Raw genomic sequence first — 13,877 nt, forward strand, 5'->3', positions numbered from 1 at the left:
TGTATTTGGATTTGAAGGAACGTTTCTGGTGGACTGGTATGAAGAAGGATATTGCCGAGTATGTAGCCGTATGTGATGTATGTCAGAGAGTGAAGGCGGAACATCAAAAGCCAGCAGGATTGCTACAGCCTATGCCGATACCCGAATGGAAGTGGGATAAGCTTGGCATGGATTTCATCACCGGATTGCCCAGGACCAAATCAGGATATGATACTATTTGGGTAGTAGTTGATCGCTTGACCAAAGTGGCTCACTTTATCCCAGTGAAAACCACCTATACAAGTGCAAAGTTGGCCAAGATATACATGACCAGGATCGTATGTCTGCATGGAGTTCCAAGGACCATCGTATCAGATAGAGGAACATAGTTTACCTCAAAGTTTTGGCATCAGCTGCACCAGACTCTGGGTACCAGGCTAGAGTTCAGTACAACATTCCATCCGCAGACAGATGGACAGACCGAGAGAGTCAACCAGATTCTGGAGGATATGTTGAGAGCTTGTGCACTAGATTATGGATCTAGTTGGGAGGACAATTTTCCCTACGCGGAGTTCTCATACAACAATAGCTATCAAGCCAGTTTGAAGATGGCACCGTTCAAAGCCCTGTATGGATGAAGGTGCAGAACACCGTTGATGTGGGATGAAGTTGGAGACCGACTGTTGTTTGGACCAGATTTGATCAAGGAGTCTAAAGAGAAGGTTAAGTTGATTCGAGATAGACTGAAGGTAGCTCAGTCCAGGCAGAAGAGTTATGCAGATTCAAAACGCAAGGAAGTAACCTATGAAATTGGAGACAGAGCATATCTGCGAATGTCACCTCTGCGAGGAGTGAAACGTTTTGGAGTTAAGGGAAAGTTAGCCCCGAGATTTGTAGGACCGTACCGAATTTTGGAACGTATGGGAGAGGTTGCCTACAAGTTGGAGTTACCTGAAGGACTGTCAGGAGTTCATGATGTGTTTCATGTTTCACAGTTGAAGAAGTGTCATGCTGAGGTGGCCGATATACCGCTAAGAGATACAGTGCCCTTGGAAGCAATTCAGTTGGACAGTGATCTAACCTATGAGGAGAAGCTAGTACGGATTCTTGAATTTGCCAGCCGAGTCACCCGCAGCAAGGTTATCAAGTTTTGCAAAGTTCAGTGGATCCACCATACCGAGGATGAAGCCACCTGGGAACGAGAGGATGATCTTCGCAAAGACCACCCACACCTATTTTCTAGCCAACCCGAATCTCGAGGGCGAGATTCATCTTAAGGGGGGTAGGTTTGTAACATCCCAAATTTTCAATTTGGAATGTTATACATAGATCATTTATGCATATCATATTTTATTGCATATTCGTTTCACGATCCTCGAAATTCTAAGCAACTCAAGGACCCTCGAAGAGAGTTGGGGATTTCACTGTTTTCATACTTGAATTTTATCAAATATTGAAACGAGGATTATTTGTTTTATTATTTTCCCTCCGAAAATATTTCATATAAAAAATATGAGAGGGGATAATATGACTTTCCCAAAAAAATGAAATATTGGTGGAAAAAAATTAAAATCACATATTTGATTTTATTCGGATTTTATTGCTATTTTCTTTGCATAGGAAAAATACGCGTTTTTCACAATTGCATTTTAGGCCCAAATAAATGTTCACCTTGTCCGGTAGATTTTTAGAGGACGGAAAAATCTATTTCGGGATTTTTGGCGTCCGTTTAGTATTTATTTTCGGCATTTTTCTGCGCGAAAATTATTAAAAAAAAAGGTTTTTCCGCCGGACCGAACTGGGCCGAGGCCTAGTTGGCCAGCCGCGCCAGCCCACCCCTCGCCCCGACCGACTGCGACAGGAGTCCGGCCGGCGCACGCCGCCGCCGCCGAGTCCGGGGAGGACTCCTCCTCCCCCGGCCCCTTGCCCAAGCCGCCGCCTCGCCCGGCCCTTTAAAGGCCGAGCTGGCCCCCGCCTCGACCCCCACACCACCACCGCCGCCAGCCCCGCCGCCCCGAGCCGCAGCGCCGCCCCGCCGCAGCGCCGCGCCACCGCCCGGCCCCGCCGCCGCAGCTCTGCCCGCGCCAGCCGACTTCGCCGGAGCCGCCGGCGTTTTTTTTCCTCGTCGGTTTATTTCGATAAACAGTAGATCTAGATCCGGTTTTTTAAATTCCGGTTTATTATTTTAGATCGGTTTTTCCCGTCGGTTTATTTATTTAGCGAACGCCTGTCGTTCGTTCGTTTTAACGAACGGTTTTCACCCGTTACCCATAGAGAGCGAACGTTCGTTCGTTAGCCTGTTCGTCAGTTTTCTTTTTCTCGGATTGTTCGCGATTATTCTCGATCGCGATTTCTGATCCGATTTTCGTTTTAGTTTAACTTTTCGCTCGTTTGTCAGAATCAGCCGATTCAAGCGCTTAGATCTTCGTCTCGAAGCCCTCTTTCTGTTTAACAAACTTGAACAAGATTTTGGTACTGTAAAATTTGACTTTAGTCCAGATTAGTAAACGAATCTTGTTTCTTTCGCAGTTTGAGTTTCGTTGCTCCGTTTGATTTGATTCTTTTTGCAAACCGGAGTTCTTAAGTTGAACCTTCTAGTTAGATCTTCTTATTTCAGTTTTACCCGTGCATCTTTGCTTGATTGCTTATGTATGCTATTGTTTGTTTGCGATAGAATTCCCGGAGTGCGAAGCGTGCTACTACAAGTCTCTAGGTTTTGCGGATCATCAACAAGGCAAGTAACACTTTGATCATATCCCATTATTACCCAGTTTTTATGCATTAGCTCCAATCCTCAAACACTGCATGATTAGGATGTGATTAACTTGTGGGTATTGGGAAGTAATTGATGAGGTAGAACCTATTTCCCTGTTATTATCAAACCCTTGGGAGTTACTTCTACGTATTGCTTATATTGCTATGCTATGCTCGTAGACGTGGTTTGGGTGAGTGAATCCATGACAGATGTGACATTGTTAATTAATGGTTCAACTTAAGGTGGCAACTTTAATACACATCTGGGTGGATTGCTTGTGGGGCACCTGGAGAATCCAGTGTTGTCCTAGGATATCCTGGAGTACCCGTGTGATAATCCTAAGGTCCGCCACCCAGGCTCAAAGGGAACTGAGATATTTCATGCTACAAACTTCCGTGTGCAGCCACAAGCTATTATGGGCTCTAGCATAGTTGAGTAAGTTGCATGACCTCTTTCAGTGGTAGGCTAGCAGATGTAGAGGGATGTAGGTTGGTACTGTCTACCCGGGGTTAGAGTTAATGCTTCTGAAAGACTGTGTCTCGGTCATCCGTTTATCAAACACCATGTAGTGCGAGAAATCCAATGGAGGAGATCGAGTCTTGTGGGGAAAAGTACGCAAACCTCTGCAGAGTGTAGAATCTAATGTTGGGTTGATAATTACTTTAATTGGGATTGAGTTGGAGGAACCTTCTCAATGATGTTTCAACTACCATGATAGTTAAATAAAATTTATTCCTTTGTTGTAGGAAAAATTGGCTTTTCGGAAAACTATAACCATAGAGCCTTTCCACCAGCCAAATATGCATATTGTCAGCATATTCCATGTGCTGACCCGTTTTCGGGCTGCAACGTATTATGTTGCAGACTTTTCAGACAAGGAGTAATGTTCGTTAGGTCGTTGCTGTGCAGCTCAGCTATGCCGTTGGAGTTGATGGACTCACTTTATCTTCCAAGCCTTCCGCTGTTATCGTATTAGATAGTCTTATGCCATATTTATTGTAATAAGTTCTCTTTTGAGACATTCGATGTAATAAGTGTGTGATTGCTACTCTGTTATAAATCCTTCGAGTACTGTGAGTGTCAGCATTACCGATCCAGGGATGACACGGAAGCACAGAGACTTGACCGTTTGAGGTCGGGTCGCTACATGGCGTGCCCAGGTGGGTTGTCCCCACCTGGTGGCCCCGCAGACCCTGAAATCGACGCTATAAAATCCTATTTTTCCAGAAAAATCAGGGAGAAAGAATTATCGCGATCCACGAGACGGAGCCGCCGTCGCCTCCTGTTTTTCATCGGGACGCCAGATCTGGAGTCCGTTTGGGGCTCCGGAGAGGGGGATCTTCGTTCTTCGTCATCACCAATCCTTCTCCATCGCCAATTCCATGATGCACTGATGCTCCCCACCGGGAGTGACTAATTCCTTTGTAGGATCGCTGGTCGGTGAGGAGTTGGATGAGATTCATCATGTAATCGAGTTAGTTTTGTTTGGGCTTGATCCCTAGTATCCACTATGTTCTAAGATTGATGTTGCTATGACTTTGCCATGCTTAATGCTTGTCACTTTGGGCCCGGGTGCCATGAACTCAGATCTAAACCATTTATGTTATCATCATTATATCCATGTTCTAGATCCGATCTTGCAAGTTATAGTCACCTACTACATGTTATGATCCGGCAACCCTGGAGTGACGATAGTCGGTACCACTCCCGGTGATGACCGTAGTTTGAAGAGTTCATGTATTCACTATGTGTTAATGCTTTGTTCCAATTCTCTATTAAAAGGAGGCCTTGATATCCCTTAGTTTCCAATATGGACCCCACTACCACGGGAGGGTAGGACAAAAGATGTCATGCAAGTTCTTTCCATAAGCACATATGACTATTTACGGAATACATGCCTACACTATATTGACGAACTAGAGCTAGTGCCGTATCGCCCTAGGTTATAACTGTCTCATGATGAATATCAACCAACAAGTCACCGGCCTACGAATTTATCTTAGATTGTTCTTGCTAAGTTACTACTGCTATCGTCACTGTTACACTTGCTACAAAATTACTGCTATCACTGTTACCGTTACTGTTACTGCTGTCACTACTATCAAAACTATCATATTACTTTGCTACTGATTACTTGTTGCGGATAATTAATCTCCAGGTGTGGTTGAAATGACAACTCAGCTGCTAATACCTTCAAATATTCTTTGGCTCCCGTTGTGTCGAATCTATAAATTTGGGTTGAATACTCTACCCTCGAAAACTGTTGCGATCCCCTATACTTGTGGGTTATAAAGACCTTTTTCTGGCGCCGTTGCCGGGGAGCATAGCTATATTTGTTGAGTCACTTGGGATTATTATCATATTATCACTATGAAGAATCTGAAGGATGCTAAGACTAAGATTTTTTTCCTCAAAGATGAGGGGAGGTAAGGAACTGCCATCCAGTTCTGCTTTAGATTCACCTTCTGTTATAAGTAAACTTGCAAGACTACCACATGCTATCAATTTTGATATGTCGCAAGTTACTGATGATGCTACTTCTACTATGGATAATGCTTATGATGATGCTAGTACCTTGCTTGATAATGATGATGTGCCACTTGGTGACTTTCTTGATGAACAAATTGCTAGAGTAATACAACATGATGTTGTTGAATCTGATGATGAGCTTGAAACTGAAACTCCAAAAACACCTGCTAGAACTAGCCCTCCTAGATATGAATTGCCAAAGGTACCGGAAGGTTATGTTATGAATGAGGAGACAACTAGAGATATTCTTGCTTGTAAGGATAGAGATGATCTAGAGAAATTATTATGCAAGTATAAAGAAAAATCTCTGAATGCTAGAATGAAATATGATCCTAAGTTTGCTACTTCACCAATCTTTATTGATGATAAGGATTATGAATTCTATGTCGACCCAGACTTAATTACTTTGGTTGAATCTGATCCTTTCCATGGTTATGAAACTGAAACTGTTGTGGCACATCTTACTAAGTTGAATGATATAGCCACCCTTTTTACTCATGATGAGAAGACTCGCTATTACTTTATTCTCAAATTATTTCCTTTCTCATTAAAGGGTGATGCTAAAGCTTGGTACAATACTCTTCCTCCTGGTTGTGTGCGTAGTCCTCAGGATATGATTTATTACTTCTCTGAAAAATATTTCCCTGCTCATAAGAAACAAGATGCTTTACAGGAAATATTTAACTATGTTCAAATTAAAGAAGAGAGTCTCCCACAAGCTTGGGGGAGGCTTTTCCAGTTACTTAATGCTTTGCCTGATCATCCTCTTTAGAAAAATGAAATACTTGATATCTTCTATAATGGACTAACCGATGCTTCTAGGGACTTCCTATATAGTTGTGCTGGTTGTGTTTTCAGGGAACGAACTGTTGGGCAAGCTGAAGAATTATTCAAAAATTATGATGATTGGACTCTTCCTGAACCACCGGCTAAACCTACTCCGAAGAAGAGGGGTATATTATATCTTAGTCCTGAAGATATGCAAGAGGTAAAGAAATCTATGAAGGAAAAAGGTATTAAAGCTGAGGATGTTAAAATTTTACCTCCTATTGGAGAAATACATGGGCTTAATACAACACCACTCCCTAAGGTGGTAGAGGTAAATTCTCTAATGAAGTTCAATGATAATGACAATCCTAATAATATGCACCCTAGCCAATGCCTTTATTAGTTTGAAAACTACATTAGAAAAAAAGATCACTTCAATGCAAATGTTATGAAACAATTGAAATACAATTCTAATATGATTGCTCGCTTGAGTGACTTGTTATTTAGAATCTCAAATGATGGTAGAGGTGTTGGAAAGCATGCTTCTATGGTTCAAACTCTGCTAGAACAAGTTGCTAAATCTCAAAGAGAGTTGCTTGATGAAATGAATAGCAACATACATGACTTTGCTGTTAGAGTTGCAACTAGAGGAGGTAAAATGACTCAGGAACCACTTTATCCTGAGGGACACCCAAAAAGAATTGAACAAGATTCACAAAGGAACAACACCGCTGCACCTAGTCCTTCTAGAAAGAAAAAGAAGAAGAAAAATGATAGGACTTTGCATGCTTCTAGTGAATCTGGAATAGAAAAACCTCCTGATAATGATAATGAAACTTCTATCTCTGATGTTGAAACTCAGTCTGGTAATGAATACTCACCTAGTGATAATGAAAAAGATAATGATTAGGTTCATGAAGATGCTCAACCAAATAATAAAGAACCAGACAATGATGTTGAGATAGAACCACCTGTTGATCTTGATAACCCACAACCTAAGAATACAAGATACGATAAAAGTGACTTTGTTGCTAGAAATCACGATAAAGAAACAGAACCGTGGGTTCAAAAACCAATGCCCTTTCCACCTAAGTTAACTAAAAAGAAAGATGATGAAGAATTTGAACGCTTTGCTGAAATGCTGAGGTCAGTCTTTTTGCGTACTCACTTGACTGACATCCTTAAAATGCCTCCTTATGCAAAGTACATGAAAGACATCATCACCAATAAGAGAAAAATACCGGAAGCTGAAATCTCCACTATGCTTGCTAATTATACTTTTAAAGATGGAGTACCTAAAAAACTTGGAGATCGGGGAATACCAACTATACCTTGCTCCATCAAAAAGAATTATGTGAAAACTGCTTTGTGTGATTTAGGAGCTGGTGTTAGTGTTATGCCTTTCTCTTTATATAAAAGACTTGATTTGAATAAACTCACACCTACTGAAATATCTTTGCAAATAGCTGATAAATCAACTGCCATACCTATCGGTATCTGTGAGGATGTGCCTGTTGTTGTTGCTAATGTTACTATTTTGACTGACTTTGTTATACTTGAAATGCCTGAGGACGACAACATGTCGATTATCCTTGGTAGACCCTTCTTGAATACTGCAGGGGCTGTTATTGATTGCAATAAAAGCAAGGTCAATTTTCATATCAATGGTAATGAGCATACGGTGCACTTTCCGAAGAAACAATTCCAAGTGAATGGTATTAATGTTATTGAAAAATCTCTGACAATAACTATTGGAAGTTTTCAAATACCTCTACATATTGCCAAAAACAAATATGAAATGCTTATTGTTGGGGATATTCACATCCCCATTGAGGTAACTTAGTGATTTACGAAAGTTCTTCGGTTTCATGCTAATCAGAAGTGGTTGTTAATAAGACTTGATCAACCTTATTAATGAATCATTTTTTAGAGGTATGAAGTTGATGAATTTAGTAAGCACTACCTTCTGTCCCTACTTTTAGTTTTCTGTTTTTATTAGTTAAACAAAATAAAATGCCATGTTTTATCTGTTTTCTGAATTTTTCGTGCAATAAAAAAATGACCCAAAAATAAAAGTTCTCAGAATGCTCTGAAAATTTAATACGATTTTTTCTGAATATTTAAGAATTCTGGTGCAAAGAATATCAGAGGGAGGTGCACTAGGTGGGCACAACCCACCTAGGCGCGCCAGGACCCCCAGGCGCGCCCTGGTGGGTTGTGGTCCCCACATGGGCCCCCTCACTTATCCATTCACACCACATCATCACTTACCTCCAGAAAAAATTCTCCATTGCTCTCTCTCTCTCTCTCTCTCTCTCTCTCTCTCGTATTTTTGCTCTCAAACCCGCGGATTTTGATCTCTTTGCTCGAAGCTCCATTTCCGAAAGTGTTTCGGGGGATTGTTGCTTGGTATGTGACTCCACCGTTTGTCCAATTAGTTTTTGTTTTAGTAGTTTATATTTTGAATAATTAGCTACTCTTAGTGCTGCTGTAGATGAGCTTGCATGTTAAATTCATAGAGTTCTAAGTAGTTTGAATGCTTGATATGGCCTCTATGTATCCCTATGAGTAGTTGCTACCAATTTTGTGAAGTTTTGTTGAGAAAAATTTGTGGACTAAAAATTTCAGAATTCTTGTTCATAGGAAAAAGATGAACATCTTTAGGAAGTTTGCTTCGAAGAAGAACTCCAAGGGTGTTATTGGGGAGTCATCTGATAGTGATCTCCATCCTCGGAGGTTGGCTGGGGTATGGCCGTGCAAATGGCCGCACACCCAGTTCATAGAAGAGGCTGCAATCCTTCAGGAGTTCACACAATATGCTGCTAATGCCGGCCTCACCGACTTCATCGCAGATGAGTGTGAACAGCATCAAATCCTCACAAACATCTTTGTTCAAAGTTTTACTTTCCTTTCTAGGAATAATCCTCCTGAAGTACGGTTTGATTTATATGCTGAAAACCATCAGATACCACTTACTGAATTTTGTAACATATGCATGATCCCTTCTGATGGGAGTTTAGCTGAGCCTAGGCCAGCAGAGTTTGAGGCCTTTTATCGTACTTTGGCAGTGGGAGATGAGAGAGGGGTGTCAGCTATCACTGCCGCTGGCTTGCATTTTCCTGTTGTTCATTACTTTGCTCTTTTCAATGTAAAATGCTTGCTTGCTAGAGAGAAGGTAGGTGCACTCAGTTCACAAGACCTTGTTGTTTTACGTCGTGTACTAGAGGGCGATAACACTTATAGCTTGTGAGCTATTGTGGCTCGTCGCCTCCACATTAATAAGTCCAAGGGTAAAATACATGGTGGGATTTTTTCTACTCGTTTGGCAGCTCACTTTAATGTTGAGATACGCCATCACGATTACCCTCTGACCAAGGTTTACCTAGACCGCGCAGCCATGGAACACCACCATTTTATTGCACGAGATTACCCTGCCATTCCTATCCCTTATAACCTGGTCTTTAGCACTAAAACTCATGATATTATTCCGTTGCCTGCTCCTGCTTTGTTTGATTCTGTTGCCAGGGGCGGATATAGGATTATGCATGCGGACATCATCGCCTACCGGAACAATCAGGTTGCTGCAGAGGCAGCGGAGGAGCCTCAACAGTGGGATGAGTGGATGCCCGCTCCTCAGCACCCCGACTACTATCCAGGCTACTGACTGTTTATCAAGTTAGGCCAAAAGCCTAAGCTTGGGGGAGTGTGTATTTCTCACCGACATTACATTCATGTTCACTTATTCCAGTTGTCGGTGCTCACATTGTTTCACTGTATCATCCATGTTTAGATTTCATTTTCTTGCTTTCCTCTTGTGTGTTTGAAAAACTTTAGAAAACCCAAAAAAATTAGTTGTAGTTAATTTACTTTCTATGCATGCTTAGTAGTAATATTAAAAAGAAAACCCAGAAAGATTTCCTTGCACTACAAAAAAAGACACATCCGTGACATTTTGGGCCGAACGAATTTTTTTCTGTCATACTTATGACACTTCTATGATGATAATTGTGACAAAACCCGGTATCATCATAGATGTGGTGGGCTCCTACTTCTATGACAAAAAATCATGACAGAAAATGGGCTTTTCGTCTTGGGCGGGCCAGAGACGCAGCTGCATGACATTCTTTGGGTCGTCCATGACAGAAAAAAACCGTGGTAGAAGCGAGGGCGAGGAAAATATCGGGGTGTTCCCGGTTACGGTGGGTGGTTGGGGCCGAGCGATGCGCGTTTCTCTCGTACACGTACGCGTGTGTGTGCGAGGCGTTGGGCTCTAACTGATCCCGAGCGAGGCGTTGGGCTCTAACTGAACCCGAGCGATTGCACAAGCTACGTTACTGAACCCGATCGAGCGATTCCTTCGCTACTGCTGCTAACTGAAGCCGATCAATGCTGCCTCTGGATGAACAGTGAGCGTTGCTGGGGGGTTTGGATGAACAGTTCCCGGTGGGGGTGGATGAACAGGGCCCCGTGGTGTTGCCTCTGGATGAACAGGACACTGCTCGATCGAGCCGGTTGGGGCTGGATGAACAGGACCCCGTGGAGGGCTGGATGAACAGGACGACCCCGTGGAGGGCTAGATGAACAGTAGATGGTGGAGGGTTGGATGAACAGCAGCCCGTGGAGGGGTGGTTGAAAAGAAGCCCGTGGAGAGGGCTGGTTGAACAGTAGCCGGTGGAGTAGCATGCGGTGGAGGCTGGATGAACAGGAGCCCGTGGATGAACAGTCATAGGTGGAGGCTGGAGGAGGTCAACGGTGGATGAACAGTAGCCCGTGGAGGCTGGAGGGGGTCGACGCTGGAGATGAACAATATCCCGTGGATGAACAGTCGCAGGTGGAGGCTGGAGGAGGTCGACGTTGGATGAATAGTAGCCTGTGGAGGCTGGAGGGAGTCGACGGTGGAGATGAACAGTATCCTGTGGAGTCCCGTTTTGCGCTACACCACACCCCTCCCGATGAACAGGACTCCCGTTTCGACCGTAGCACTCCAACACAAGTCCGTTTCCTCCGTTTTGCGGTACGCCACACCCCTCCCAATCAACATGACCCCATTTTGACCGTAGAAGGTCCAACACAAGTCTGTTTCCTCCGTTTGCGGTACGCCAGACCCCTCCCGATGAACAGGATCCCGTTTCGACCGTGGCCGGTCGAACACAAGGCCGTTTCCTCCGTTCTGCGGTATGCCAGGCCTCGTTTCCATCGGTTGTTCCGTCCAAGCCGGTTGGCTCCCACGCGTTCCGTTGCCTCCTGATGAACACGACGCATTTCGTTGCCTCCCCATAAACACGACGACGACGTTGTTTCTCCGTTCCGACCCAGCCATGTACACGAGCCCTGGCCGTACATATGCGCGAGTAGGCGTTCGAGACCCCGCCCGTATGTACGTACGTGGTCGTATTTTCTTTCCTGCACACTGGCCGTTGTACGTACGTGTACATGCTACGTGCGCGCCTCTACTACGACACGTGCGCGCCTCTACATCGACCAGTATGTACGTACACGTTCGCGACCAGAATGACAACGCTACGTACATTTCCACCAGGTGGGTCCCGACTGTCAGGCACTTCCTTGCGTGCGAAGATGTAGCTGGTGGGTCATAGTAGTCAGGGGGCGAATCGTTTTTTTGCCCGCACGCACTTCCTTGCGTGCGAAGATGTAGCTGGTAGGTCCCAGCAGTCAGGGAGGTAACATTTTCTTGTGAAATACGATGGCCCGTCCGGTGGGTCCCCGCTGTCAGATGGAGGAATAATTATTTTGCGCGTAATAAGGAGGCACTTCCTTGCGGCTGTCGTGGACGCAGCTGTCAGCCTCTCCACGTACAGTACTCTTCTGATGGAAGTCGGTCGTTGACCACATTGACCACGCTGCGCCGAGAGCACCACGGCGGTGGACGACGCGAGGCCTAAGAAGGGGACGACGCGGAGCCGGGGAAGATGCGGCAGTGGATACCCATGCAGAGAGGAGTACGAGGGCTCACTGGTTCGGCTGCGGTGTGAGGCTGCCGTCGCCGCAGAATAACAGGGGGTGTGGGTGAGTGGCGGGATGGCCTGGCCAGCGGTGAGAGTAGTAGGGGGCGGTGAGGCCTCCGCGGCAGCACAGCCGGCCACGGGAGGCAGGAGCAGGCGGCACGACCAGCACTGCTTTGGGCGGCTGGAGCAAGAAGACCAGAGGTTGAAGAAACACGACGACCGTTGGATGGACATTGTACGGTCACTACAGCTAGAATCGTTTATATTGACTAAGTTGACAAAGCCCTTGGTACGCGTCAACTTAGTAGGCCCACAGGTCAGCTTCCGAAATGGTGCGCCACAGATGTCAGGGGGAGGAATCTTTTTTTGGGCGGGTGAAGCTAGAATATCCGAGATTGAAGAAGAAGCACGGCATCCGTTGGATGGACATCCAATGGCCACTGCTGCTAGAACCGTGTGTTGACTATAAGTTGACAAAGCCTTGCATACGCGTCAACTCTTTTTTTTAGGGGACGCGTCAACTTAGTAAGGCCACAAGTGTGTGGCAGAGAACTTAAAGCCCGTTTGAGATTTGTAAGAATGTGCAGCCAATTTTTGAATTCTAATGGAATTTACTACAGCCCATTTACAGTTTGTTAAAAGTACAACCCATTTAAACCAACCGTTCAAAACAGAATTCAATAAATTTCCCACATTTTGATGGGATCCGAAATATTTTTATCTTGAAATTTCTAGTCAGATTAAATACAATTTCAATATAAATTTATATTATGTAAAATCTAACGAAACATTGCGCTCGCAACAATTAATGAAATTAAAATTTTCAATATGCAAAAATAATATTTTATAAAGTAATTACGTGTTTGGTGCATTTTTTATAGTTACTGCCCAGTTTCTATAATTACATCCCATTTATTATTTCTTAAAGCCCATTTTCTTGTTAAGCCTATTGCATCCCTCCTAGGAAAGATTTGCAGCCCAGCGGGGCGGAGAATAACAACTTGAGCTTGCCTGGGTATTCCTAAAAAAAGTATAGCTGGGCTAGCCATTTTCAGCTTGAAAATATTAATATCTGGGCTGGATATCTGGCCTGGGCTAGACGGGCCACAGCCCGCCCAGTTAATACCTGCAGTAATGTTTTCGTTGTTGTTCAGCGGAGAAAAATTAATATCTGGGCTAAACATCGCTCAAGAAAAACTCTGCAGTGCTCACACCTCAAAAACACAAATACTGCTCGAGCTGCTTGGTCCCAGCTGTTGGCCGCTTCTTGTGCAATTCTCTCATTTATTGACTACATAGGTTCACAATGGTGTGGGACCGTGATGTCAGGAAACCAGGAGGAACTAAAAAAATTATAGTTTTATATACTAATAAGGAGGCACTTGCGTACATGCAGCTATGGCCCTGGTGGGTCCCCACTGTCATCCTCTCCAAATAAAGTCATCTCCTCATCCTCATGTCCGTTGACCATGTTGACAACACGAGACGGCGGCGCCACGGCAAGCGCAACAACTCGAAGGATGACGGAGAGGGCCTCGCGGGCCCTACGGATGGTCTGATGCAGCGCCCGCTGCTCATTCGGGAAGCCAGGATCATAGGGCCACATGTCTGCGACGGCATTGTCGTTCGCTTGTTCACTGGTGCTTGTTGAGGAGACGGGGGTTGCAGCACAGGTCCTCCTACGCTGGTAGCTCTTCCGCCATTAGGGCGTCGAAGTGCGGCCGCACCTGCTCTATGGTGAACACGGCATGAACCGGCTTGGACAGTGACGCCGGCTCCTAGTCGGAAGCTACGTCCATCGTCTGATTGTCGTCGCTCAGCTCGGCGAGCTAGCTGGTGAGCCAGCATGTCCGGCTGCTGGACCAACCCGCTGCCAAGCA

This window comes from Aegilops tauschii, chromosome 6 (assembly GCF_002575655.3).
Source record: "Aegilops tauschii subsp. strangulata cultivar AL8/78 chromosome 6, Aet v6.0, whole genome shotgun sequence".
Taxonomy (NCBI): domain Eukaryota; kingdom Viridiplantae; phylum Streptophyta; class Magnoliopsida; order Poales; family Poaceae; genus Aegilops; species Aegilops tauschii.